The sequence below is a fragment of the Engystomops pustulosus genome, chromosome 7 (genome assembly GCF_040894005.1).
Source record: "Engystomops pustulosus chromosome 7, aEngPut4.maternal, whole genome shotgun sequence".
Lineage (NCBI taxonomy): Eukaryota > Metazoa > Chordata > Amphibia > Anura > Leptodactylidae > Engystomops > Engystomops pustulosus.
The window spans coordinates 140,308,621-140,332,879 of NC_092417.1; the positions used below are offsets into that span (position 1 = coordinate 140,308,621).

The 24,259-nt window shown below is 46.5% G+C and overlaps 30 non-coding genes across 30 annotated transcripts; 17 read left to right on the forward strand and 13 right to left on the reverse strand.

Annotated features, from left to right (window-relative positions):
- Window positions 1-655: 655 nt before the first annotated feature.
- TRNAT-AGU (transfer RNA threonine (anticodon AGU)) lies at window positions 656-729 on the forward strand. The gene has a single exon. It is a non-coding gene; the product is annotated as a tRNA-Thr (tRNA).
- A 1,159-nt stretch (window positions 730-1,888) lies between these two features.
- TRNAT-AGU (transfer RNA threonine (anticodon AGU)) lies at window positions 1,889-1,962 on the forward strand. Its single transcript has one exon. It is a non-coding gene; the product is annotated as a tRNA-Thr (tRNA).
- Window positions 1,963-2,355: 393 nt separating this feature from the next.
- TRNAS-GCU (transfer RNA serine (anticodon GCU)) lies at window positions 2,356-2,437 on the reverse strand. Its single transcript has one exon. It is a non-coding gene; the product is annotated as a tRNA-Ser (tRNA).
- A 1,918-nt stretch (window positions 2,438-4,355) lies between these two features.
- TRNAT-AGU (transfer RNA threonine (anticodon AGU)) lies at window positions 4,356-4,429 on the forward strand. The gene has a single exon. It is a non-coding gene; the product is annotated as a tRNA-Thr (tRNA).
- Window positions 4,430-6,055: 1,626 nt separating this feature from the next.
- TRNAS-GCU (transfer RNA serine (anticodon GCU)) lies at window positions 6,056-6,137 on the reverse strand. Its single transcript has one exon. It is a non-coding gene; the product is annotated as a tRNA-Ser (tRNA).
- A 688-nt stretch (window positions 6,138-6,825) lies between these two features.
- Window positions 6,826-6,899, forward strand: TRNAT-AGU (transfer RNA threonine (anticodon AGU)). The gene has a single exon. It is a non-coding gene; the product is annotated as a tRNA-Thr (tRNA).
- Window positions 6,900-8,059: 1,160 nt separating this feature from the next.
- TRNAT-AGU (transfer RNA threonine (anticodon AGU)) lies at window positions 8,060-8,133 on the forward strand. The gene has a single exon. It is a non-coding gene; the product is annotated as a tRNA-Thr (tRNA).
- Window positions 8,134-8,526: 393 nt separating this feature from the next.
- On the reverse strand, window positions 8,527-8,608 carry TRNAS-GCU (transfer RNA serine (anticodon GCU)). Its single transcript has one exon. It is a non-coding gene; the product is annotated as a tRNA-Ser (tRNA).
- A 772-nt stretch (window positions 8,609-9,380) lies between these two features.
- TRNAS-GCU (transfer RNA serine (anticodon GCU)) lies at window positions 9,381-9,462 on the reverse strand. Its single transcript has one exon. It is a non-coding gene; the product is annotated as a tRNA-Ser (tRNA).
- Window positions 9,463-10,147: 685 nt separating this feature from the next.
- TRNAT-AGU (transfer RNA threonine (anticodon AGU)) lies at window positions 10,148-10,221 on the forward strand. The gene has a single exon. It is a non-coding gene; the product is annotated as a tRNA-Thr (tRNA).
- A 393-nt stretch (window positions 10,222-10,614) lies between these two features.
- TRNAS-GCU (transfer RNA serine (anticodon GCU)) lies at window positions 10,615-10,696 on the reverse strand. Its single transcript has one exon. It is a non-coding gene; the product is annotated as a tRNA-Ser (tRNA).
- Window positions 10,697-11,380: 684 nt separating this feature from the next.
- On the forward strand, window positions 11,381-11,454 carry TRNAT-AGU (transfer RNA threonine (anticodon AGU)). The gene has a single exon. It is a non-coding gene; the product is annotated as a tRNA-Thr (tRNA).
- Window positions 11,455-11,847: 393 nt separating this feature from the next.
- TRNAS-GCU (transfer RNA serine (anticodon GCU)) lies at window positions 11,848-11,929 on the reverse strand. The gene has a single exon. It is a non-coding gene; the product is annotated as a tRNA-Ser (tRNA).
- A 685-nt stretch (window positions 11,930-12,614) lies between these two features.
- Window positions 12,615-12,688, forward strand: TRNAT-AGU (transfer RNA threonine (anticodon AGU)). The gene has a single exon. It is a non-coding gene; the product is annotated as a tRNA-Thr (tRNA).
- Window positions 12,689-13,081: 393 nt separating this feature from the next.
- Window positions 13,082-13,163, reverse strand: TRNAS-GCU (transfer RNA serine (anticodon GCU)). Its single transcript has one exon. It is a non-coding gene; the product is annotated as a tRNA-Ser (tRNA).
- A 685-nt stretch (window positions 13,164-13,848) lies between these two features.
- On the forward strand, window positions 13,849-13,922 carry TRNAT-AGU (transfer RNA threonine (anticodon AGU)). Its single transcript has one exon. It is a non-coding gene; the product is annotated as a tRNA-Thr (tRNA).
- Window positions 13,923-14,315: 393 nt separating this feature from the next.
- On the reverse strand, window positions 14,316-14,397 carry TRNAS-GCU (transfer RNA serine (anticodon GCU)). Its single transcript has one exon. It is a non-coding gene; the product is annotated as a tRNA-Ser (tRNA).
- Window positions 14,398-15,081: 684 nt separating this feature from the next.
- Window positions 15,082-15,155, forward strand: TRNAT-AGU (transfer RNA threonine (anticodon AGU)). The gene has a single exon. It is a non-coding gene; the product is annotated as a tRNA-Thr (tRNA).
- Window positions 15,156-15,548: 393 nt separating this feature from the next.
- Window positions 15,549-15,630, reverse strand: TRNAS-GCU (transfer RNA serine (anticodon GCU)). The gene has a single exon. It is a non-coding gene; the product is annotated as a tRNA-Ser (tRNA).
- Window positions 15,631-16,314: 684 nt separating this feature from the next.
- Window positions 16,315-16,388, forward strand: TRNAT-AGU (transfer RNA threonine (anticodon AGU)). The gene has a single exon. It is a non-coding gene; the product is annotated as a tRNA-Thr (tRNA).
- A 393-nt stretch (window positions 16,389-16,781) lies between these two features.
- On the reverse strand, window positions 16,782-16,863 carry TRNAS-GCU (transfer RNA serine (anticodon GCU)). Its single transcript has one exon. It is a non-coding gene; the product is annotated as a tRNA-Ser (tRNA).
- Window positions 16,864-17,547: 684 nt separating this feature from the next.
- TRNAT-AGU (transfer RNA threonine (anticodon AGU)) lies at window positions 17,548-17,621 on the forward strand. The gene has a single exon. It is a non-coding gene; the product is annotated as a tRNA-Thr (tRNA).
- Window positions 17,622-18,014: 393 nt separating this feature from the next.
- TRNAS-GCU (transfer RNA serine (anticodon GCU)) lies at window positions 18,015-18,096 on the reverse strand. The gene has a single exon. It is a non-coding gene; the product is annotated as a tRNA-Ser (tRNA).
- Window positions 18,097-18,780: 684 nt separating this feature from the next.
- TRNAT-AGU (transfer RNA threonine (anticodon AGU)) lies at window positions 18,781-18,854 on the forward strand. Its single transcript has one exon. It is a non-coding gene; the product is annotated as a tRNA-Thr (tRNA).
- A 393-nt stretch (window positions 18,855-19,247) lies between these two features.
- On the reverse strand, window positions 19,248-19,329 carry TRNAS-GCU (transfer RNA serine (anticodon GCU)). The gene has a single exon. It is a non-coding gene; the product is annotated as a tRNA-Ser (tRNA).
- Window positions 19,330-20,013: 684 nt separating this feature from the next.
- Window positions 20,014-20,087, forward strand: TRNAT-AGU (transfer RNA threonine (anticodon AGU)). Its single transcript has one exon. It is a non-coding gene; the product is annotated as a tRNA-Thr (tRNA).
- A 1,160-nt stretch (window positions 20,088-21,247) lies between these two features.
- TRNAT-AGU (transfer RNA threonine (anticodon AGU)) lies at window positions 21,248-21,321 on the forward strand. Its single transcript has one exon. It is a non-coding gene; the product is annotated as a tRNA-Thr (tRNA).
- An 888-nt stretch (window positions 21,322-22,209) lies between these two features.
- On the forward strand, window positions 22,210-22,283 carry TRNAT-AGU (transfer RNA threonine (anticodon AGU)). Its single transcript has one exon. It is a non-coding gene; the product is annotated as a tRNA-Thr (tRNA).
- Window positions 22,284-22,676: 393 nt separating this feature from the next.
- Window positions 22,677-22,758, reverse strand: TRNAS-GCU (transfer RNA serine (anticodon GCU)). The gene has a single exon. It is a non-coding gene; the product is annotated as a tRNA-Ser (tRNA).
- A 685-nt stretch (window positions 22,759-23,443) lies between these two features.
- TRNAT-AGU (transfer RNA threonine (anticodon AGU)) lies at window positions 23,444-23,517 on the forward strand. Its single transcript has one exon. It is a non-coding gene; the product is annotated as a tRNA-Thr (tRNA).
- Window positions 23,518-24,259: the final 742 nt, after the last annotated feature.

The following is a 24,259-nucleotide window of genomic DNA, read 5'->3' on the forward strand; positions in this document are numbered from 1 at the left end:
ACTCCCAAACAAAGTGTGCCTAGTCGGTGCCTGCAGAGTTTTGCTGATCGGTCATGGGCTGAGTGGGTCATACCTCGCCTCCTACAGTAAGTAATGCCTCAAGAAGATGCATGGAAAACCCTTGAAAGGTGGACCTATGCTAAGGGATGCCAAACCATTTCCAGACATCCCTGGCATGTCTTCCATCCATCTATTCTGCCTTATGCATGGAAAGCAGAGCAGGTAACAATTCTTGCTCTGCTAAGAAGCGGCTCAATCACCTATGGAACCGCAAACCTCTAGCTCTCCACGAAGTTCCAGCTGCTATTGTCGTCTGCAAATTTGTCGGTGTGGATGCCTTTTTCAAAAAGTTTTTGCTTTTCTAATTGTCATGACTGAAAGCTTCATCCTTTTACAAGTTGCTGCCAAGTATGGAACAGAACTCCAGTACCGTGTGGGCCCTTAAAGAAAGCAGTGGAAAACGACTGCGGATAAAGGGACACACCTCAGTTGTCTACCTAGTATCTGCTCACCTTCCTTTTTCCAGCCCTGAAAAGAAAAACCATGAAGGTTTGAGCCACCCCATCAGGTCATGAAAGGTTGCAGGAATTGGAAACATCCGATAGCAGTGGCGTTTTTTTTAAGCTGCACAGCTGTGCCAGCTTTGCCCTCACAAGGCGCTGTGGCTTAGTTGGTTAAAGCGCCTGTCTAGTAAACAGGAGATCCTGAGTTCGAATCTCAGCAGTGCCTTTCTTTCTTCTCTTTTGAGCTTCTGAAGCAAACCACAAAAAAGTTATTCGCTCACGTCTGACATCTTACTTGTCTTTCACACAGTCCTAAGGTAGACCAGTCAGGGGATCTAGAATCAGTACCAGCTAAAGGCTGCAAAGGACAAAGAGGCCTTCATCTTCATGAGAAGGCCGAGGATGCCATCAAGCATGAAAAATAAAAAGAGTGGACTTAACCCGTTGATATGCCACGTAACTTGTATGCCACACAACAAATATGCGTCTTTCCTAGCTTTAATAAGAGCCGTCTTGAGAGGTCACAGTTAAAGTCCACCATGGAGGGGACAATCACTGCTTGTCCATTAAAAAGAGGAGTAGCAAACAAAGATTTCAGCTCGGACGAAGCAGAAGAAATCGACGAGGATGGGATTCGAACACATGCATGCAGAGCACAATGGATTAGCATTCCATCGCCTTAACCACTCGGCCACCTCGTCCTGGTGAGCGCCGTGGTTCCCTTTGCCAAACTCCCAAACAAAGTGTGCCTAGTCGGTGCCTGCAGAGTTTTGCTGATCGGTCATGGGCTGAGTGGGTCATACCTCGCCTCCTACAGTAAGTAATGCCTCAAGAAGATGCATGGAAAACCCTTGAAAGGTGGACCTATGCTAAGGGATGCCAAACCATTTCCAGACATCCCTGGCATGTCTTCCATCCATCTATTCTGCCTTATGCATGGAAAGCAGAGCAGGTAACAATTCTTGCTCTGCTAAGAAGCGGCTCAATCACCTATGGAACCGCAAACCTCTAGCTCTCCACGAAGTTCCAGCTGCTATTGTCGTCTGCAAATTTGTCGGTGTGGATGCCTTTTTCAAAAAGTTTTTGCTTTTCTAATTGTCATGACTGAAAGCTTCATCCTTTTACAAGTTGCTGCCAAGTATGGAACAGAACTCCAGTACCGTGTGGGCCCTTAAAGAAAGCAGTGGAAAACGACTGCGGATAAAGGGACACACCTCAGTTGTCTACCTAGTATCTGCTCACCTTCCTTTTTCCAGCCCTGAAAAGAAAAACCATGAAGGTTTGAGCCACCCCATCAGGTCATGAAAGGTTGCAGGAATTGGAAACATCCGATAGCAGTGGCGTTTTTTTTAAGCTGCACAGCTGTGCCAGCGTTGCCCTCACAAGGCGCTGTGGCTTAGTTGGTTAAAGCGCCTGTCTAGTAAACAGGAGATCCTGAGTTCGAATCTCAGCAGTGCCTTTCTTTCTTCTCTTTTGAGCTTCTGAAGCAAACCAAAAAAAAGTTATTCGCTCACGTCTGACATCTTACTTGTCTTTCACACAGTCCTAAGGTAGACCAGTCAGGGGATCTAGAATCAGTACCAGCTAAAGGCTGCAAAGGACAAAGAGGCCTTCATCTTCATGAGAAGGCCGAGGATGCCATCAAGCATGAAAAATAAAAAGAGTGGACTTAACCCGTTGATATGCCACGTAACTTGTATGCCACACAACAAATATGCGTCTTTCCTAGCTTTAATAAGAGCCGTCTTGAGAGGTCACAGTTAAAGTCCACCATGGAGGGGACAATCACTGCTTGTCCAGTAAAAAGAGGATTAGCAAACAAAGATTTCAGCTTGGACGAAGCAGAAGAAATCGACGAGGATGGGATTCGAACCCATGCATGCAAAGCACAATGGATTAGCAGTCCATCGCCTTAACCACTCGGCCACCTCGTCCTGGTGAGCGCCGTGGTTCCCTTTGCCAAACTCCCAAACAAAGTGTGCCTAGTCGGTGCCTGCAGAGTTTTGCTGATCGGTCATGGGCTGAGTGGGTCATACCTCGCCTCCTACAGTAAGTAATGCCTCAAGAAGATGCATGGAAAACCCTTAAAAGGTGGACCTATGCTAAGGGATGCCAAACCATTTCCAGACATCCCTGGCATGTCTTCCATCCATCTATTCTGCCTTATGCATGGAAAGCAGAGCAGGTAACAATTCTTGCTCTGCTAAGAAGCGGCTCAATCACCTATGGAACCGCAAACCTCTAGCTCTCCACGAAGTTCCAGCTGCTATTGTCGTCTGCAAATTTGTCGGTGTGGATGCCTTTTTCAAAAAGTTTTTGCTTTTCTAATTGTCATGACTGAAAGCTTCATCCTTTTACAAGTTGCTGCCAAGTATGGAACAGAACTCCAGTACCGTGTGGGCCCTTAAAGAAAGCAGTGGAAAACGACTGCGGATAAAGGGACACACCTCAGTTGTCTACCTAGTATCTGCTCACCTTCCTTTTTCCAGCCCTGAAAAGAAAAACCATGAAGGTTTGAGCCACCCCATCAGGTCATGAAAGGTTGCAGGAATTGGAAACATCCGATAGCAGTGGCGTTTTTTTTAAGCTGCACAGCTGTGCCAGCTTTGCCCTCACAAGGTGCTGTGGCTTAGTTGGTTAAAGCGCCTGTCTAGTAAACAGGAGATCCTGAGTTCGAATCTCAGCAGTGCCTTTCTTTCTTCTCTTTTGAGCTTCTGAAGCAAACCAAAAAAAAGTTATTCGCTCAAGTCTGACATCTTACTTGTCTTTCACACAGTCCTAAGGTAGACCAGTCAGGGGATCTAGAATCAGTACCAGCTAAAGGCTGCAAAGGACAAAGAGGCCTTCATCTTCATGAGAAGGCCGAGGATGCCATCAAGCATGAAAAATAAAAAGAGTGGACTTAACCCGTTGATATGCCACGTAACTTGTATGCCACACAACAAATATGCGTCTTTCCTAGCTTTAATAAGAGCCGTCTTGAGAGGTCACAGTTAAAGTCCACCATGGAGGGGACAATCACTGCTTGTCCAGTAAAAAGAGGATTAGCAAACAAAGATTTCAGCTTGGACGAAGCAGAAGAAATCGACGAGGATGGGATTTGAACCCATGCATGCAGAGCACAATGGATTAGCAGTCCATCGCCTTAACCACTCGGCCACCTCGTCCTGGTGAGCGCCGTGGTTCCCTTTGCCAAACTCCCAAACAAAGTGTGCCTAGTCGGTGCCTGCAGAGTTTTGCTGATCGGTCATGGGCTGAGTGGGTCATACCTCGCCTCCTACAGTAATTAATGCCTCAAGAAGATGCATGGAAAACCCTTGAAAGGTGGACCTATGCTAAGGGATGCCAAACCATTTCCAGACATCCTTGGCATGTCTTCCATCCATCTATTCTGCCTTATGCATGGAAAGCAGAGCAGGTAACAATTCTTGCTCTGCTAAGAAGCGGCTCAATCACCTATGGAACCGCAAACCTCTAGCTCTCCACGAAGTTCCAGCTGCTATTGTCGTCTGCAAATTTGTCGGTGTGGATGCCTTTTTCAAAAAGTTTTTGCTTTTCTAATTGTCATGACTGAAAGCTTCATCCTTTTACAAGTTGCTGCCAAGTATGGAACAGAACTCCAGTACCGTGTGGGCCCTTAAAGAAAGCAGTGGAAAACGACTGCGGATAAAGGGACACACCTCAGTTGTCTACCTAGTATCTGCTCACCTTCCTTTTTCCAGCCCTGAAAAGAAAAACCATGAAGGTTTGAGCCACCCCATCAGGTCATGAAAGGTTGCAGGAATTGGAAACATCCGATAGCAGTGGCGTTTTTTTTTAAGCTGCACAGCTGTGCCAGCTTTGCCCTCACAAGGCGCTGTGGCTTAGTTGGTTAAAGCGCCTGTCTAGTAAACAGGAGATCCTGAGTTCGAATCTCAGCAGTGCCTTTCTTTCTTCTCTTTTGAGCTTCTGAAGCAAACCAAAAAAAAGTTATTCGCTCACGTCTGACATCTTACTTGTCTTTCACACAGTCCTAAGGTAGACCAGTCAGGGGATCTAGAATCAGTACCAGCTAAAGGCTGCAAAGGACAAAGAGGCCTTCATCTTCATGAGAAGGCCGAGGATGCCATCAAGCATGAAAAATAAAAAGAGTGGACTTAACCCGTTGATATGCCACGTAACTTGTATGCCACACAACAAATATGCGTCTTTCCTAGCTTTAATAAGAGCCGTCTTGAGAGGTCACAGTTAAAGTCCACCATGGAGGGGACAATCACTGCTTGTCCAGTAAAAAGAGGATTAGCAAACAAAGATTTCAGCTTGGACGAAGCAGAAGAAATCGACGAGGATGGGATTCGAACCCATGCATGCAGAGCACAATGGATTAGCAGTCTATCGCCCTAACCACTCGGCCACCTCGTCCTGGTGAGCGCCGTGGTTCCCTTTGACAAACTCCCAAACAAAGTGTGCCTAGTCGGTGCCTGCAGAGTTTTGCTGATCGGTCATGGGCTGAGTGGGTCATACCTCGCCTCCTATAGTAAGTAATGCCTCAAGAAGATGCATGGAAAACCCTTGAAAGGTGGACCTATGCTAAGGGATGCCAAACCATTTCCAGACATCCCTGGCATGTCTTCCATCCATCTATTCTGCCTTATGCATGGAAAGCAGAGCAGGTAACAATTCTTGCTCTGCTAAGAAGCGGCTCAATCACCTATGGAACCGCAAACCTCTAGCTCTCCACGAAGTTCCAGCTGCTATTGTCGTCTGCAAATTTGTCGGTGTGGATGCCTTTTTCAAAAAGTTTTTGCTTTTCTAATTGTCATGACTGAAAGCTTCATCCTTTTACAAGTTGCTGCCAAGTATGGAACAGAACTCCAGTACCGTGTGGGCCCTTAAAGAAAGCAGTGGAAAACGACTGCGGATAAAGGGACACACCTCAGTTGTCTACCTAGTATCTGCTCACCTTCCTTTTTCCAGCCCTGAAAAGAAAAACCATGAAGGTTTGAGCCACCCCATCAGGTCATGAAAGGTTGCAGGAATTGGAAACATCCGATAGCAGTGGCGTTTTTTTTAAGCTGCACAGCTGTGCCAGCTTTGCCCTCACAAGGTGCTGTGGCTTAGTTGGTTAAAGCGCCTGTCTAGTAAACAGGAGATCCTGAGTTCGAATCTCAGCAGTGCCTTTCTTTCTTCTCTTTTGAGCTTCTGAAGCAAACCAAAAAAAAGTTATTCGCTCAAGTCTGACATCTTACTTGTCTTTCACACAGTCCTAAGGTAGACCAGTCAGGGGATCTAGAATCAGTACCAGCTAAAGGCTGCAAAGGACAAAGAGGCCTTCATCTTCATGAGAAGGCCGAGGATGCCATCAAGCATGAAAAATAAAAAGAGTGGACTTAACCCGTTGATATGCCACGTAACTTGTATGCCACACAACAAATATGCGTCTTTCCTAGCTTTAATAAGAGCCGTCTTGAGAGGTCACAGTTAAAGTCCACCATGGAGGGGACAATCACTGCTTGTCCAGTAAAAAGAGGATTAGCAAAGAAAGATTTCAGCTTGGACGAAGCAGAAGAAATCGACGAGGATGGGATTCGAACCCATGCATGCAGAGCACAATGGATTAGCAGTCCATCGCCTTAACCACTCGGCCACCTCGTCCTGGTGAGCGCCGTGGTTCCCTTTGCCAAACTCCCAAACAAAGTGTGCCTAGTCGGTGCCTGCAGAGTTTTGCTGATCGGTCATGGGCTGAGTGGGTCATACCTCGCCTCCTACAGTAATTAATGCCTCAAGAAGATGCATGGAAAACCCTTGAAAGGTGGACCTATGCTAAGGGATGCCAAACCATTTCCAGACATCCTTGGCATGTCTTCCATCCATCTATTCTGCCTTATGCATGGAAAGCAGAGCAGGTAACAATTCTTGCTCTGCTAAGAAGCGGCTCAATCACCTATGGAACCGCAAACCTCTAGCTCTCCACGAAGTTCCAGCTGCTATTGTCGTCTGCAAATTTGTCGGTGTGGATGCCTTTTTCAAAAAGTTTTTGCTTTTCTAATTGTCATGACTGAAAGCTTCATCCTTTTACAAGTTGCTGCCAAGTATGGAACAGAACTCCAGTACCGTGTGGGCCCTTAAAGAAAGCAGTGGAAAACGACTGCGGATAAAGGGACACACCTCAGTTGTCTACCTAGTATCTGCTCACCTTCCTTTTTCCAGCCCTGAAAAGAAAAACCATGAAGGTTTGAGCCACCCCATCAGGTCATTCATGAAAGGTTGCAGGAATTGGAAACATCCGATAGCAGTGGCGTTTTTTTTAAGCTGCACAGCTGTGCCAGCTTTGCCCTCACAAGGCGCTGTGGCTTAGTTGGTTAAAGCGCCTGTCTAGTAAACAGGAGATCCTGAGTTCGAATCTCAGCAGTGCCTTTCTTTCTTCTCTTTTGAGCTTCTGAAGCAAACCAAAAAAAAGTTATTCGCTCACGTCTGACATCTTACTTGTCTTTCACACAGTCCTAAGGTAGACCAGTCAGGGGATCTAGAATCAGTACCAGCTAAAGGCTGCAAAGGACAAAGAGGCCTTCATCTTCATGAGAAGGCCGAGGATGCCATCAAGCATGAAAAATAAAAAGAGTGGACTTAACCCGTTGATATGCCACGTAACTTGTATGCCACACAACAAATATGCGTCTTTCCTAGCTTTAATAAGAGCCGTCTTGAGAGGTCACAGTTAAAGTCCACCATGGAGGGGACAATCACTGCTTGTCCATTAAAAAGAGGATTAGCAAACAAAGATTTCAGCTTGGACGAAGCAGAAGAAATCGACGAGGATGGGATTCGAACCCATGCATGCAGAGCACAATGGATTAGCATTCCATCGCCTTAACCACTCGGCCACCTCGCCCTGGTGAGCGCCGTGGTTCCCTTTGCCAAACTCCCAAACAAAGTGTGCCTAGTCGGTGCCTGCAGAGTTTTGCTGATCGGTCATGGGCTGAGTGGGTCATACCTCGCCTCCTACAGTAAGTAATGCCTCAAGAAGATGCATGGAAAACCCTTGAAAGGTGGACCTATGCTAAGGGATGCCAAACCATTTCCAGACATCCCTGGCATGTCTTCCATCCATCTATTCTGCCTTATGCATGGAAAGCAGAGCAGGTAACAATTCTTGCTCTGCTAAGAAGCGGCTCAATCACCTATGGAACCGCAAACCTCTAGCTCTCCACGAAGTTCCAGCTGCTATTGTCGTCTGCAAATTTGTCGGTGTGGATGCCTTTTTCAAAAAGTTTTTGCTTTTCTAATTGTCATGACTGAAAGCTTCATCCTTTTACAAGTTGCTGCCAAGTATGGAACAGAACTCCAGTACCGTGTGGGCCCTTAAAGAAAGCAGTGGAAAACGACTGCGGATAAAGGGACACACCTCAGTTGTCTACCTAGTATCTGCTCACCTTCCTTTTTCCAGCCCTGAAAAGAAAAACCATGAAGGTTTGAGCCACCCCATCAGGTCATGAAAGGTTGCAGGAATTGGAAACATCCGATAGCAGTGGCGTTTTTTTTTAAGCTGCACAGCTGTGCCAGCTTTGCCCTCACAAGGCGCTGTGGCTTAGTTGGTTAAAGCGCCTGTCTAGTAAACAGGAGATCCTGAGTTCGAATCTCAGCAGTGCCTTTCTTTCTTCTCTTTTGAGCTTCTGAAGCAAACCAAAAAAAAGTTATTCGCTCACGTCTGACATCTTACTTGTCTTTCACACAGTCCTAAGGTAGACCAGTCAGGGGATCTAGAATCAGTACCAGCTAAAGGCTGCAAAGGACAAAGAGGCCTTCATCTTCATGAGAAGGCCGAGGATGCCATCAAGCATGAAAAATAAAAAGAGTGGACTTAACCCGTTGATATGCCACGTAACTTGTATGCCACACAACAAATATGCGTCTTTCCTAGCTTTAATAAGAGCCGTCTTGAGAGGTCACAGTTAAAGTCCACCATGGAGGGGACAATCACTGCTTGTCCAGTAAAAAGAGGATTAGCAAACAAAGATTTCAGCTTGGACGAAGCAGAAGAAATCGACGAGGATGGGATTCGAACCCATGCATGCAGAGCACAATGGATTAGCAGTCCATCGCCTTAACCACTCGGCCACCTCGTCCTGGTGAGCGCCGTGGTTCCCTTTGCCAAACTCCCAAACAAAGTGTGCCTAGTCAGTGCCTGCAGAGTTTTGCTGATCGGTCATGGGCTGAGTGGGTCATACCTCGCCTCCTACAGTAAGTAATGCCTCAAGAAGATGCATGGAAAACCCTTGAAAGGTGGACCTATGCTAAGGGATGCCAAACCATTTCCAGACATCCCTGGCATGTCTTCCATCCATCTATTCTGCCTTATGCATGGAAAGCAGAGCAGGTAACAATTCTTGCTCTGCTAAGAAGCGGCTCAATCACCTATGGAACCGCAAACCTCTAGCTCTCCACGAAGTTCCAGCTGCTATTGTCGTCTGCAAATTTGTCGGTGTGGATGCCTTTTTCAAAAAGTTTTTGCTTTTCTAATTGTCATGACTGAAAGCTTCATCCTTTTACAAGTTGCTGCCAAGTATGGAACAGAACTCCAGTACCGTGTGGGCCCTTAAAGAAAGCAGTGGAAAACGACTGCGGATAAAGGGACACACCTCAGTTGTCTACCTAGTATCTGCTCACCTTCCTTTTTCCAGCCCTGAAAAGAAAAACCATGAAGGTTTGAGCCACCCCATCAGGTCATGAAAGGTTGCAGGAATTGGAAACATCCATAGCAGTGGCGTTTTTTTTTAAGCTGCACAGCTGTGCCAGCTTTGCCCTCACAAGGCGCTGTGGCTTAGTTGGTTAAAGCGCCTGTCCAGTAAAAAGAGGATTAGCAAACAAAGATTTCAGCTTGGACGAAGCAGAAGAAATCGACGAGGATGGGATTCGAACCCATGCATGCAGAGCACAATGGATTAGCAGTCCATCGCCTTAACCACTCGGCCACCTCGTCCTGGTGAGCGCCGTGGTTCCCTTTGCCAAACTCCCAAACAAAGTGTGCCTAGTCGGTGCCTGCAGAGTTTTGCTGATCGGTCATGGGCTGAGTGGGTCATACCTCGCCTCCTACAGTAAGTAATGCCTCAAGAAGATGCATGGAAAACCCTTGAAAGGTGGACCTATGCTAAGGGATGCCAAACCATTTCCAGACATCCCTGGCATGTCTTCCATCCATCTATTCTGCCTTATGCATGGAAAGCAGAGCAGGTAACAATTCTTGCTCTGCTAAGAAGCGGCTCAATCACCTATGGAACCGCAAACCTCTAGCTCTCCACGAAGTTCCAGCTGCTATTGTCGTCTGCAAATTTGTCGGTGTGGATGCCTTTTTCAAAAAGTTTTTGCTTTTCTAATTGTCATGACTGAAAGCTTCATCCTTTTACAAGTTGCTGCCAAGTATGGAACAGAACTCCAGTACCGTGTGGGCCCTTAAAGAAAGCAGTGGAAAACGACTGCGGATAAAGGGACACACCTCAGTTGTCTACCTAGTATCTGCTCACCTTCCTTTTTCCAGCCCTGAAAAGAAAAACCATGAAGGTTTGAGCCACCCCATCAGGTCATGAAAGGTTGCAGGAATTGGAAACATCCGATAGCAGTGGCGTTTTTTTTTAAGCTGCACAGCTGTGCCAGCTTTGCCCTCACAAGGCGCTGTGGCTTAGTTGGTTAAAGCGCCTGTCTAGTAAACAGGAGATCCTGAGTTCGAATCTCAGCAGTGCCTTTCTTTCTTCTCTTTTGAGCTTCTGAAGCAAACCAAAAAAAAGTTATTCGCTCACGTCTGACATCTTACTTGTCTTTCACACAGTCCTAAGGTAGACCAGTCAGGGGATCTAGAATCAGTACCAGCTAAAGGCTGCAAAGGACAAAGAGGCCTTCATCTTCATGAGAAGGCCGAGGATGCCATCAAGCATGAAAAATAAAAAGAGTGGACTTAACCCGTTGATATGCCACGTAACTTGTATGCCACACAACAAATATGCGTCTTTCCTAGCTTTAATAAGAGCCGTCTTGAGAGGTCACAGTTAAAGTCCACCATGGAGGGGACAATCACTGCTTGTCCAGTAAAAAGAGGATTAGCAAACAAAGATTTCAGCTTGGACGAAGCAGAAGAAATCGACGAGGATGGGATTCGAACCCATGCATGCAGAGCACAATGGATTAGCAGTCCATCGCCTTAACCACTCGGCCACCTCGTCCTGGTGAGCGCCGCGGTTCCCTTTGCCAAACTCCCAAACAAAGTGTGCCTAGTCGGTGCCTGCAGAGTTTTGCTGATCGGTCATGGGCTGAGTGGGTCATACCTCGCCTCCTACAGTAAGTAATGCCTCAAGAAGATGCATGGAAAACCCTTGAAAGGTGGACCTATGCTAAGGGATGCCAAACCATTTCCAGACATCCCTGGCATGTCTTCCATCCATCTATTCTGCCTTATGCATGGAAAGCAGAGCAGGTAACAATTCTTGCTCTGCTAAGAAGCGGCTCAATCACCTATGGAACCGCAAACCTCTAGCTCTCCACGAAGTTCCAGCTGCTATTGTCGTCTGCAAATTTGTCGGTGTGGATGCCTTTTTCAAAAAGTTTTTGCTTTTCTAATTGTCATGACTGAAAGCTTCATCCTTTTACAAGTTGCTGCCAAGTATGGAACAGAACTCCAGTACCGTGTGGGCCCTTAAAGAAAGCAGTGGAAAACGACTGCGGATAAAGGGACACACCTCAGTTGTCTACCTAGTATCTGCTCACCTTCCTTTTTCCAGCCCTGAAAAGAAAAACCATGAAGGTTTGAGCCACCCCATCAGGTCATGAAAGGTTGCAGGAATTGGAAACATCCATAGCAGTGGCGTTTTTTTTTAAGCTGCACAGCTGTGCCAGCTTTGCCCTCACAAGGCGCTGTGGCTTAGTTGGTTAAAGCGCCTGTCTAGTAAACAGGAGATCCTGAGTTCGAATCTCAGCAGTGCCTTTCTTTCTTCTCTTTTGAGCTTCTGAAGCAAACCAAAAAAAAGTTATTCGCTCACGTCTGACATCTTACTTGTCTTTCACACAGTCCTAAGGTAGACCAGTCAGGGGATCTAGAATCAGTACCAGCTAAAGGCTGCAAAGGACAAAGAGGCCTTCATCTTCATGAGAAGGCCGAGGATGCCATCAAGCATGAAAAATAAAAAGAGTGGACTTAACCCGTTGATATGCCACGTAACTTGTATGCCACACAACAAATATGCGTCTTTCCTAGCTTTAATAAGAGCCGTCTTGAGAGGTCACAGTTAAAGTCCACCATGGAGGGGACAATCACTGCTTGTCCAGTAAAAAGAGGATTAGCAAACAAAGATTTCAGCTTGGACGAAGCAGAAGAAATCGACGAGGATGGGATTCGAACCCATGCATGCAGAGCACAATGGATTAGCAGTCCATCGCCTTAACCACTCGGCCACCTCGTCCTGGTGAGCGCCGCGGTTCCCTTTGCCAAACTCCCAAACAAAGTGTGCCTAGTCGGTGCCTGCAGAGTTTTGCTGATCGGTCATGGGCTGAGTGGGTCATACCTCGCCTCCTACAGTAAGTAATGCCTCAAGAAGATGCATGGAAAACCCTTGAAAGGTGGACCTATGCTAAGGGATGCCAAACCATTTCCAGACATCCCTGGCATGTCTTCCATCCATCTATTCTGCCTTATGCATGGAAAGCAGAGCAGGTAACAATTCTTGCTCTGCTAAGAAGCGGCTCAATCACCTATGGAACCGCAAACCTCTAGCTCTCCACGAAGTTCCAGCTGCTATTGTCGTCTGCAAATTTGTCGGTGTGGATGCCTTTTTCAAAAAGTTTTTGCTTTTCTAATTGTCATGACTGAAAGCTTCATCCTTTTACAAGTTGCTGCCAAGTATGGAACAGAACTCCAGTACCGTGTGGGCCCTTAAAGAAAGCAGTGGAAAACGACTGCGGATAAAGGGACACACCTCAGTTGTCTACCTAGTATCTGCTCACCTTCCTTTTTCCAGCCCTGAAAAGAAAAACCATGAAGGTTTGAGCCACCCCATCAGGTCATGAAAGGTTGCAGGAATTGGAAACATCCGATAGCAGTGGCGTTTTTTTTTAAGCTGCACAGCTGTGCCAGCTTTGCCCTCACAAGGCGCTGTGGCTTAGTTGGTTAAAGCGCCTGTCTAGTAAACAGGAGATCCTGAGTTCGAATCTCAGCAGTGCCTTTCTTTCTTCTCTTTTGAGCTTCTGAAGCAAACCAAAAAAAAGTTATTCGCTCACGTCTGACATCTTACTTGTCTTTCACACAGTCCTAAGGTAGACCAGTCAGGGGATCTAGAATCAGTACCAGCTAAAGGCTGCAAAGGACAAAGAGGCCTTCATCTTCATGAGAAGGCCGAGGATGCCATCAAGCATGAAAAATAAAAAGAGTGGACTTAACCCGTTGATATGCCACGTAACTTGTATGCCACACAACAAATATGCGTCTTTCCTAGCTTTAATAAGAGCCGTCTTGAGAGGTCACAGTTAAAGTCCACCATGGAGGGGACAATCACTGCTTGTCCAGTAAAAAGAGGATTAGCAAACAAAGATTTCAGCTTGGACGAAGCAGAAGAAATCGACGAGGATGGGATTCGAACCCATGCATGCAGAGCACAATGGATTAGCAGTCCATCGCCTTAACCACTCGGCCACCTCGTCCTGGTGAGCGCCGCGGTTCCCTTTGCCAAACTCCCAAACAAAGTGTGCCTAGTCGGTGCCTGCAGAGTTTTGCTGATCGGTCATGGGCTGAGTGGGTCATACCTCGCCTCCTACAGTAAGTAATGCCTCAAGAAGATGCATGGAAAACCCTTGAAAGGTGGACCTATGCTAAGGGATGCCAAACCATTTCCAGACATCCCTGGCATGTCTTCCATCCATCTATTCTGCCTTATGCATGGAAAGCAGAGCAGGTAACAATTCTTGCTCTGCTAAGAAGCGGCTCAATCACCTATGGAACCGCAAACCTCTAGCTCTCCACGAAGTTCCAGCTGCTATTGTCGTCTGCAAATTTGTCGGTGTGGATGCCTTTTTCAAAAAGTTTTTGCTTTTCTAATTGTCATGACTGAAAGCTTCATCCTTTTACAAGTTGCTGCCAAGTATGGAACAGAACTCCAGTACCGTGTGGGCCCTTAAAGAAAGCAGTGGAAAACGACTGCGGATAAAGGGACACACCTCAGTTGTCTACCTAGTATCTGCTCACCTTCCTTTTTCCAGCCCTGAAAAGAAAAACCATGAAGGTTTGAGCCACCCCATCAGGTCATGAAAGGTTGCAGGAATTGGAAACATCCGATAGCAGTGGCGTTTTTTTTTAAGCTGCACAGCTGTGCCAGCTTTGCCCTCACAAGGCGCTGTGGCTTAGTTGGTTAAAGCGCCTGTCTAGTAAACAGGAGATCCTGAGTTCGAATCTCAGCAGTGCCTTTCTTTCTTCTCTTTTGAGCTTCTGAAGCAAACCAAAAAAAAGTTATTCGCTCACGTCTGACATCTTACTTGTCTTTCACACAGTCCTAAGGTAGACCAGTCAGGGGATCTAGAATCAGTACCAGCTAAAGGCTGCAAAGGACAAAGAGGCCTTCATCTTCATGAGAAGGCCGAGGATGCCATCAAGCATGAAAAATAAAAAGAGTGGACTTAACCCGTTGATATGCCACGTAACTTGTATGCCACACAACAAATATGCGTCTTTCCTAGCTTTAATAAGAGCCGTCTTGAGAGGTCACAGTTAAAGTCCACCATGGAGGGGACAATCACTGCTTGTCCAGTAAAAAGAGGATTAGCAAACAAAGATTTCAGCTTGGACGAAGCAGAAGAAATCGACGAGGATGGGATTCGAACCCATGCATGCAGAGCACAATGGATTAGCAGTCCATCGCCTTAACCACTCGGCCACCTCGTCCTGGTGAGCGCTGTGGTTCCCTTTGACAAACTCCCAAACAAAGTGTGCCTAGTCGGTGCCTGCAGAGTTTTGCTGATCGGTCATGGGCTGAGTGGGTCATACCTCGCCTCCTACAGTAAGTAATGCCTCAAGAAGATGCATGGAAAACCCTTGAAAGGTGGACCTATGCTAAGGGATGCCAAACCATTTCCAGACATCCCTGGCATGTCTTCCATCCATCTATTCTGCCTTATGCATGGAAAGCAGAGCAGGTAACAATTCTTGCTCTGCTAAGAAGCGGCTCAATCACCTATGGAACCGCAAACCTCTAGCTCTCCACGAAGTTCCAGCTGCTATTGTCGTCTGCAAATTTGTCGGTGTGGATGCCTTTTTCAAAAAGTTTTTGCTTTTCTAATTGTCATGACTGAAAGCTTCATCCTTTTACAAGTTGCTGCCAAGTATGGAACAGAACTCCAGTACTGTGTGGGCCCTTAAAGAAAGCAGTGGAAAACGACTGCGGATAAAGGGACACACCTCAGTTGTCTACCTAGTATCTGCTCACCTTCCTTTTTCCAGCCCTGAAAAGAAAAACCATGAAGGTTTGAGCCACCCCATCAGGTCATGAAAGGTTGCAGGAATTGGAAACATCCGATAGCAGTGGCGTTTTTTTTAAGCTGCACAGCTGTGCCAGCTTTGCCCTCACAAGGCGCTGTGGCTTAGTTGGTTAAAGCGCCTGTCTAGTAAACAGGAGATCCTGAGTTCGAATCTCAGCAGTGCCTTTCTTTCTTCTCTTTTGAGCTTCTGAAGCAAACCAAAAAAAAGTTATTCGCTCACGTCTGACATCTTACTTGTCTTTCACACAGTCCTAAGGTAGACCAGTCAGGGGATCTAGAATCAGTACCAGCTAAAGGCTGCAAAGGACAAAGAGGCCTTCATCTTCATGAGAAGGCAGAGGATGCCATCAAGCATGAAAAATAAAAAGAGTGGACTTAACCCGTTGATATGCCACGTAACTTGTATGCCACACAACAAATATGCGTCTTTCCTAGCTTTAATAAGAGCCGTCTTGAGAGGTCACAGTTAAAGTCCACCATGGAGGGGACAATCACTGCTTGTCCAGTAAAAAGAGGATTAGCAAACAAAGATTTCAGCTTGGACGAAGCAGAAGAAATCGACGAGGATGGGATTCGAACCCATGCATGCAGAGCACAATGGATTAGCAGTCCATCGCCTTAACCACTCGGCCACCTCGCCCTGGTGAGCGCCGTGGTTCCCTTTGACAAACTCCCAAACAAAGTGTGCCTAGTCGGTGCCTGCAGAGTTTTGCTGATCGGTCATGGGCTGAGTGGGTCATACCTCGCCTCCTACAGTAAGTAATGCCTCAAGAAGATGGATGGAAAACCCTTGAAAGGTGGACCTATGCTAAGGGATGCCAAACCATTTCCAGACATCCCTGGCATGTCTTCCATCCATCTATTCTGCCTTATGCATGGAAAGCAGAGCAGGTAACAATTCTTGCTCTGCTAAGAAGCGGCTCAATCACCTATGGAACCGCAAACCTCTAGCTCTCCACGAAGTTCCAGCTGCTATTGTCGTCTGCAAATTTGTCGGTGTGGATGCCTTTTTCAAAAAGTTTTTGCTTTTCTAATTGTCATGACTGAAAGCTTCATCCTTTTACAAGTTGCTGCCAAGTATGGAACAGAACTCCAGTACCGTGTGGGCCCTTAAAGAAAGCAGTGGAAAACGACTGCGGATAAAGGGACACACCTCAGTTGTCTACCTAGTATCTGCTCACCTTCCTTTTTCCAGCCCTGAAAAGAAAAACCATGAAGGTTTGAGCCACCCCATCAGGTCATGAAAGGTTGCAGGAATTGGAAACATCCGATAGCAGTGGCGTTTTTTTTAAGCTGCACAGCTGTGCCAGCTTTGCCCTCACAAGGCGCTGTGGCTTAGTTGGTTAAAGCGCCTGTCTAGTAAACAGGAGATCCTGAGTTCGAATCTCAGCAGTGCCTTTCTTTCTTCTCTTTTGAGCTTCTGAAGCAAACCAAAAAAAAGTTATTCGCTCACGTCTGACATCTTACTTGTCTTTCACACAGTCCTAAGGTAGACCAGTCAGGGGATCTAGAATCAGTACCAGCTAAAGGCTGCAAAGGACAAAGAGGCCTTCATCTTCATGAGAAGGCCGAGGATGCCATCAAGCATGAAAAATAAAAAGAGTGGACTTAACCCGTTGATATGCCACGTAACTTGTATGCCACACAACAAATATGCGTCTTTCCTAGCTTTAATAAGAGCCGTCTTGAGAGGTCACAGTTAAAGTCCACCATGGAGGGGACAATCACTGCTTGTCCAGTAAAAAGAGGATTAGCAAACAAAGATTTCAGCTTGGACGAAGCAGAAGAAATCGACGAGGATGGGATTCGAACCCATGCATGCAGAGCACAATGGATTAGCAGTCCATCGCCTTAACCACTCGGCCACCTCGCCCTGGTGAGCGCCGTGGTTCCCTTTGACAAACTCCCAAACAAAGTGTGCCTAGTCGGTGCCTGCAGAGTTTTGCTGATCGGTCATGGGCTGAGTGGGTCATACCTCGCCTCCTACAGTAAGTAATGCCTCAAGAAGATGCATGGAAAACCCTTGAAAGGTGGACCTATGCTAAGGGATGCCAAACCATTTCCAGACATCCCTGGCATGTCTTCCATCCATCTATTCTGCCTTATGCATGGAAAGCAGAGCAGGTAACAATTCTTGCTCTGCTAAGAAGCGGCTCAATCACCTATGGAACCGCAAACCTCTAGCTCTCCACGAAGTTCCAGCTGCTATTGTCGTCTGCAAATTTGTCGGTGTGGATGCCTTTTTCAAAAAGTTTTTGCTTTTCTAATTGTCATGACTGAAAGCTTCATCCTTTTACAAGTTGCTGCCAAGTATGGAACAGAACTCCAGTACCGTGTGGGCCCTTAAAGAAAGCAGTGGAAAACGACTGCGGATAAAGGGACACACCTCAGTTGTCTACCTAGTATCTGCTCACCTTCCTTTTTCCAGCCCTGAAAAGAAAAACCATGAAGGTTTGAGCCACCCCATCAGGTCATGAAAGGTTGCAGGAATTGGAAACATCCGATAGCAGTGGCGTTTTTTTTAAGCTGCACAGCTGTGCCAGCTTTGCCCTCACAAGGCGCTGTGGCTTAGTTGGTTAAAGCGCCTGTCTAGTAAACAGGAGATCCTGAGTTCGAATCTCAGCAGTGCCTTTCTTTCTTCTCTTTTGAGCTTCTGAAGCAAACCAAAAAAAAGTTATTCGCTCACGTCTGACATCTTACTTGTCTTTCACACAGTCCTAAGGTAGACCAGTCAGGGGATCTAGAATCAGTACCAGCTAAAGGCTGCAAAGGACAAAGAGGCCTTCATCTTCATGAGAAGGCCGAGGATGCCATCAAGCATGAAAAATAAAAAGAGTGGACTTAACCCGTTGATATGCCACGTAACTTGCATGCCACACAACAAATATGCGTCTTTCCTAGCTTTAATAAGAGCCGTCTTGAGAGGTCACAGTTAAAGTCCACCATGGAGGGGACAATCACTGCTTGTCCAGTAAAAAGAGGATTAGCAAACAAAGATTTCAGCTTGGACGAAGCAGAAGAAATCGACGAGGATGGGATTCGAACCCATGCATGCAGAGCACAATGGATTAGCAGTCCATCGCCTTAACCACTCGGCCACCTCGCCCTGGTGAGCGCCGTGGTTCCCTTTGACAAACTCCCAAACAAAGTGTGCCTAGTCGGTGCCTGCAGAGTTTTGCTGATCGGTCATGGGCTGAGTGGGTCATACCTCGCCTCCTACAGTAAGTAATGCCTCAAGAAGATGCATGGAAAACCCTTGAAAGGTGGACCTATGCTAAGGGATGCCAAACCATTTCCAGACATCCCTGGCATGTCTTCCATCCATCTATTCTGCCTTATGCATGGAAAGCAGAGCAGGTAACAATTCTTGCTCTGCTAAGAAGCGGCTCAATCACCTATGGAACCGCAAACCTCTAGCTCTCCACGAAGTTCCAGCTGCTATTGTCGTCTGCAAATTTGTCGGTGTGGATGCCTTTTTCAAAAAGTTTTTGCTTTTCTAATTGTCATGACTGAAAGCTTCATCCTTTTACAAGTTGCTGCCAAGTATGGAACAGAACTCCAGTACCGTGTGGGCCCTTAAAGAAAGCAGTGGAAAACGACTGCGGATAAAGGGACACACCTCAGTTGTCTACCTAGTATCTGCTCACCTTCCTTTTTCCAGCCCTGAAAAGAAAAACCATGAAGGTTTGAGCCACCCCATCAGGTCATGAAAGGTTGCAGGAATTGGAAACATCCGATAGCAGTGGCGTTTTTTTTAAGCTGCACAGCTGTGCCAGCTTTGCCCTCACAAGGCGCTGTGGCTTAGTTGGTTAAAGCGCCTGTCTAGTAAACAGGAGATCCTGAGTTCGAATCTCAGCAGTGCCTTTCTTTCTTCTCTTTTGAGCTTCTGAAGCAAACCAAAAAAAAGTTATTCGCTCACGTTTGACATCTTACTTGTCTTTCACACAGTCCTAAGGTAGACCAGTCAGGGGATCTAGAATCAGTACCAGCTAAAGGCTGCAAAGGACAAAGAGGCCTTCATCTTCATGAGAAGGCCGAGGATGCCATCAAGCATGAAAAATAAAAAGAGTGGACTTAACCCGTTGATATGCCACGTAACTTGTATGCCACACAACAAATATGCGTCTTTCCTAGCTTTAATAAGAGCCGTCTTGAGAGGTCACAGTTAAAGTCCACCATGGAGGGGACAATCACTGCTTGTCCAGTAAAAAGAGGATTAGCAAACAAAGATTTCAGCTTGGACGAAGCAGAAGAAATCGACGAGGATGGGATTCGAACCCATGCATGCAGAGCACAATGGATTAGCAGTCCATCGCCTTAACCACTCGGCCACCTCGCCCTGGTGAGCGCCGTGGTTCCCTTTGACAAACTCCCAAACAAAGTGTGCCTAGTCGGTGCCTGCAGAGTTTTGCTGATCGGTCATGGGCTGAGTGGGTCATACCTCGCCTCCTACAGTAAGTAATGCCTCAAGAAGATGCATGGAAAACCCTTGAAAGGTGGACCTATGCTAAGGGATGCCAAACCATTTCCAGACATCCCTGGCATGTCTTCCATCCATCTATTCTGCCTTATGCATGGAAAGCAGAGCAGGTAACAATTCTTGCTCTGCTAAGAAGCGGCTCAATCACCTATGGAACCGCAAACCTCTAGCTCTCCACGAAGTTCCAGCTGCTATTGTCGTCTGCAAATTTGTCGGTGTGGATGCCTTTTTCAAAATGTTTTTGCTTTTCTAATTGTCATGACTGAAAGCTTCATCCTTTTACAAGTTGCTGCCAAGTATGGAACAGAACTCCAGTACCGTGTGGGCCCTTAAAGAAAGCAGTGGAAAACGACTGCAGATAAAGGGACACACCTCAGTTGTCTACCTAGTATCTGCTCACCTTCCTTTTTGCAGCCCTGAAAAGAAAAACCATGAAGGTTTGAGCCACCCCATCAGGTCATGAAAGGTTGCAGGAATTGGAAACATCCGATAGCAGTGGCGTTTTTTTTAAGCTGCACAGCTGTGCCAGCGTTGCCCTCATAAGGCGCTGTGGCTTAGTTGGTTAAAGCGCCTGTCTAGTAAACAGGAGATCCTGAGTTCAAATCTCAGCAGTGCCTTTCTTTCTTCTCTTTTGAGCTTCTGAAGCAAACCAAAAAAAAGTTATTCGCTCACGTCTGACATCTTACTTGTCTTTCACACAGTCCTAAGGTAGACCAGTCAGGGGATCTAGAATCAGTACCAGCTAAAGGCTGCAAAGGACAAAGAGGCCTTCATCTTCATGAGAAGGCCGAGGATGCCATCAAGCATGAAAAATAAAAAGAGTGGACTTAACCCGTTGATATGCCACGTAACTTGTATGCCACACAACAAATATGCGTCTTTCCTAGCTTTAATAAGAGCCGTCTTGAGAGGTCACAGTTAAAGTCCACCATGGAGGGGACAATCACTGCTTGTCCAGTAAAAAGAGGATTAGCAAACAAAGATTTCAGCTTGGACGAAGCAGAAGAAATCGACGAGGATGGGATTCGAACCCATGCATGCAGAGCACAATGGATTAGCAGTCCATCGGCTTAACCACTCGGCCACCTCGCCCTGGTGAGCGCCGTGGTTCCCTTTGACAAACTCCCAAACAAAGTGTGCCTAGTCGGTGCCTGCAGAGTTTTGCTGATCGGTCATGGGCTGAGTGGGTCATACCTCGCCTCCTACAGTAAGTAATGCCTCAAGAAGATGCATGGAAAACCCTTGAAAGGTGGACCTATGCTAAGGGATGCCAAACCATTTCCAGACATCCCTGGCATGTCTTCCATCCATCTATTCTGCCTTATGCATGGAAAGCAGAGCAGGTAACAATTCTTGCTCTGCTAAGAAGCGGCTCAATCACCTATGGAACCGCAAACCTCTAGCTCTCCACGAAGTTCCAGCTGCTATTGTCGTCTGCAAATTTGTCGGTGTGGATGCCTTTTTCAAAAAGTTTTTGCTTTTCTAATTGTCATGACTGAAAGCTTCATCCTTTTACAAGTTGCTGCCAAGTATGGAACAGAACTCCAGTACCGTGTGGGCCCTTAAAGAAAGCAGTGGAAAACGACTGCGGATAAAGGGACACACCTCAGTTGTCTACCTAGTATCTGCTCACCTTCCTTTTTGCAGCCCTGAAAAGAAAAACCATGAAGGTTTGAGCCACCCCATCAGGTCATGAAAGGTTGCAGGAATTGGAAACATCCGATAGCAGTGGCGTTTTTTTTTAAGCTGCACAGCTGTGCCAGCTTTGCCCTCACAAGGCGCTGTGGCTTAGTTGGTTAAAGCGCCTGTCTAGTAAACAGGAGATCCTGAGTTCGAATCTCAGCAGTGCCTTTCTTTCTTCTCTTTTGAGCTTCTGAAGCAAACCAAAAAAAAGTTATTCGCTCACGTCTGACATCTTACTTGTCTTTCACACAGTCCTAAGGTAGACCAGTCAGGGGATCTAGAATCAGTACCAGCTAAAGGCTGCAAAGGACAAAGAGGCCTTCATCTTCATGAGAAGGCCGAGGATGCCATCAAGCATGAAAAATAAAAAGAGTGGACTTAACCCGTTGATAAGCCACGTAACTTGTATGCCACACAACAAATATGCGTCTTTCCTAGCTTTAATAAGAGCCGTCTTGAGAGGTCACAGTTAAAGTCCACCATGGAGGGGACAATCACTGCTTGTCCAGTAAAAAGAGGATTAGCAAACAAAGATTTCAGCTTGGACGAAGCAGAAGAAATCGACGAGGATGGGATTCGAACCCATGCATGGATTCTGCCTTATGCATGGAAAGCAGAGCAGGTAACAATTCTTGCTCTGCTAAGAAGCGGCTCAATCACCTATGGAACCGCAAACCTCTAGCTCTCCACGAAGTTCCAGCTGCTATTGTCGTCTGCAAATTTGTCGGTGTGGATGCCTTTTTCAAAAAGTTTTTGCTTTTCTAATTGTCATGACTGAAAGCTTCATCCTTTTACAAGTTGCTGCCAAGTATGGAACAGAACTCCAGTACCGTGTGGGCCCTTAAAGAAAGCAGTGGAAAACGACTGCGGATAAAGGGACACACCTCAGTTGTCTACCTAGTATCTGCTCACCTTCCTTTTTGCAGCCCTGAAAAGAAAAACCATGAAGGTTTGAGCCACCCCATCAGGTCATGAAAGGTTGCAGGAATTGGAAACATCCGATAGCAGTGGCGTTTTTTTTTAAGCTGCACAGCTGTGCCAGCTTTGCCCTCACAAGGCGCTGTGGCTTAGTTGGTTAAAGCGCCTGTCTAGTAAACAGGAGATCCTGAGTTCGAATCTCAGCAGTGCCTTTCTTTCTTCTCTTTTGAGCTTCTGAAGCAAACCAAAAAAAAGTTATTCGCTCACGTCTGACATCTTACTTGTCTTTCACACAGTCCTAAGGTAGACCAGTCAGGGGATCTAGAATCAGTACCAGCTAAAGGCTGCAAAGGACAAAGAGGCCTTCATCTTCATGAGAAGGCCGAGGATGCCATCAAGCATGAAAAATAAAAAGAGTGGACTTAACCCGTTGATATGCCACGTAACTTGTATGCCACACAACAAATATGCGTCTTTCCTAGCTTTAATAAGAGCCGTCTTGAGAGGTCACAGTTAAAGTCCACCATGGAGGGGACAATCACTGCTTGTCCAGTAAAAAGAGGATTAGCAAACAAAGATTTCAGCTTGGACGAAGCAGAAGAAATCGACGAGGATGGGATTCGAACCCATGCATGCAGAGCACAATGGATTAGCAGTCCATCGCCTTAACCACTCGGCCACCTCGCCCTGGTGAGCGCCGTGGTTCCCTTTGCCAAACTCCCAAACAAAGTGTGCCTAGTCGGTGCCTGCAGAGTTTTGCTGATCGGTCATGGGTTGAGTGGGTCATACCTCGCCTCCTACAGTAAGTAATGCCTCAAGAAGATGCATGGAAAACCCTTGAAAGGTGGACCTATGCTAAGGGATGCCAAACCATTTCCAGACATCCCTGGCATGTCTTCCATCCATCTATTCTGCCTTATGCATGGAAAGCAGAGCAGGTAACAATTCTTGCTCTGCTAAGAAGCGGCTCAATCACCTATGGAACCGCAAACCTCTAGCTCTCCACGAAGTTCCAGCTGCTATTGTCGTCTGCAAATTTGTCGGTGTGGATGCCTTTTTCAAAAAGTTTTTGCTTTTCTAATTGTCATGACTGAAAGCTTCATCCTTTTACAAGTTGCTGCCAAGTATGGAACAGAACTCCAGTACCGTGTGGGCCCTTAAAGAAAGCAGTGGAAAACGACTGCGGATAAAGGGACACACCTCAGTTGTCTACCTAGTATCTGCTCACCTTCCTTTTTGCAGCCCTGAAAAGAAAAACCATGAAGGTTTGAGCCACCCCATCAGGTCATGAAAGGTTGCAGGAATTGGAAACATCCGATAGCAGTGGCGTTTTTTTTTAAGCTGCACAGCTGTGCCAGCTTTGCCCTCACAAGGCGCTGTGGCTTAGTTGGTTAAAGCGCCTGTCTAGTAAACAGGAGATCCTGAGTTCGAATCTCAGCAGTGCCTTTCTTTCTTCTCTTTTGAGCTTCTGAAGCAAACCAAAAAAAAGTTATTCGCTCACGTCTGACATCTTACTTGTCTTTCACACAGTCCTAAGGTAGACCAGTCAGGGGATCTAGAATCAGTACCAGCTAAAGGCTGCAAAGGACAAAGAGGCCTTCATCTTCATGAGAAGGCCGAGGATGCCATCAAGCATGAAAAATAAAAAGAGTGGACTTAACCCGTTGATATGCCACGTAACTTGTATGCCACACAACAAATATGCGTCTTTCCTAGCTTTAATAAGAGCCGTCTTGAGAGGTCACAGTTAAAGTCCACCATGGAGGGGACAATCACTGCTTGTCCAGTAAAAAGAGGATTAGCAAACAAAGATTTCAGCTTGGACGAAGCAGAAGAAATCGACGAGGATGGGATTCGAACCCATGCATGCAGAGCACAATGGATTAGCAGTCCATCACCTTAACCACTCGGCCACCTCGCCCTGGTGAGCGCCATGGTTCCCTTTGACAAACTCCCAAACAAAGTGTGCCTAGTCGGTGCCTGCAGAGTTTTGCTGATCGGTCATGGGCTGAGTGGGTCATACCTCGCCTCCTACAGTAAGTAATGCCTCAAGAAGATGCATGGAAAACCCTTGAAAGGTGGACCTATGCTAAGGGATGCCAAACCATTTCCAGACATCCCTGGCATGTCTTCCATCCATCTATTCTGCCTTATGCATGGAAAGCAGAGCAGGTAACAATTCTTGCTC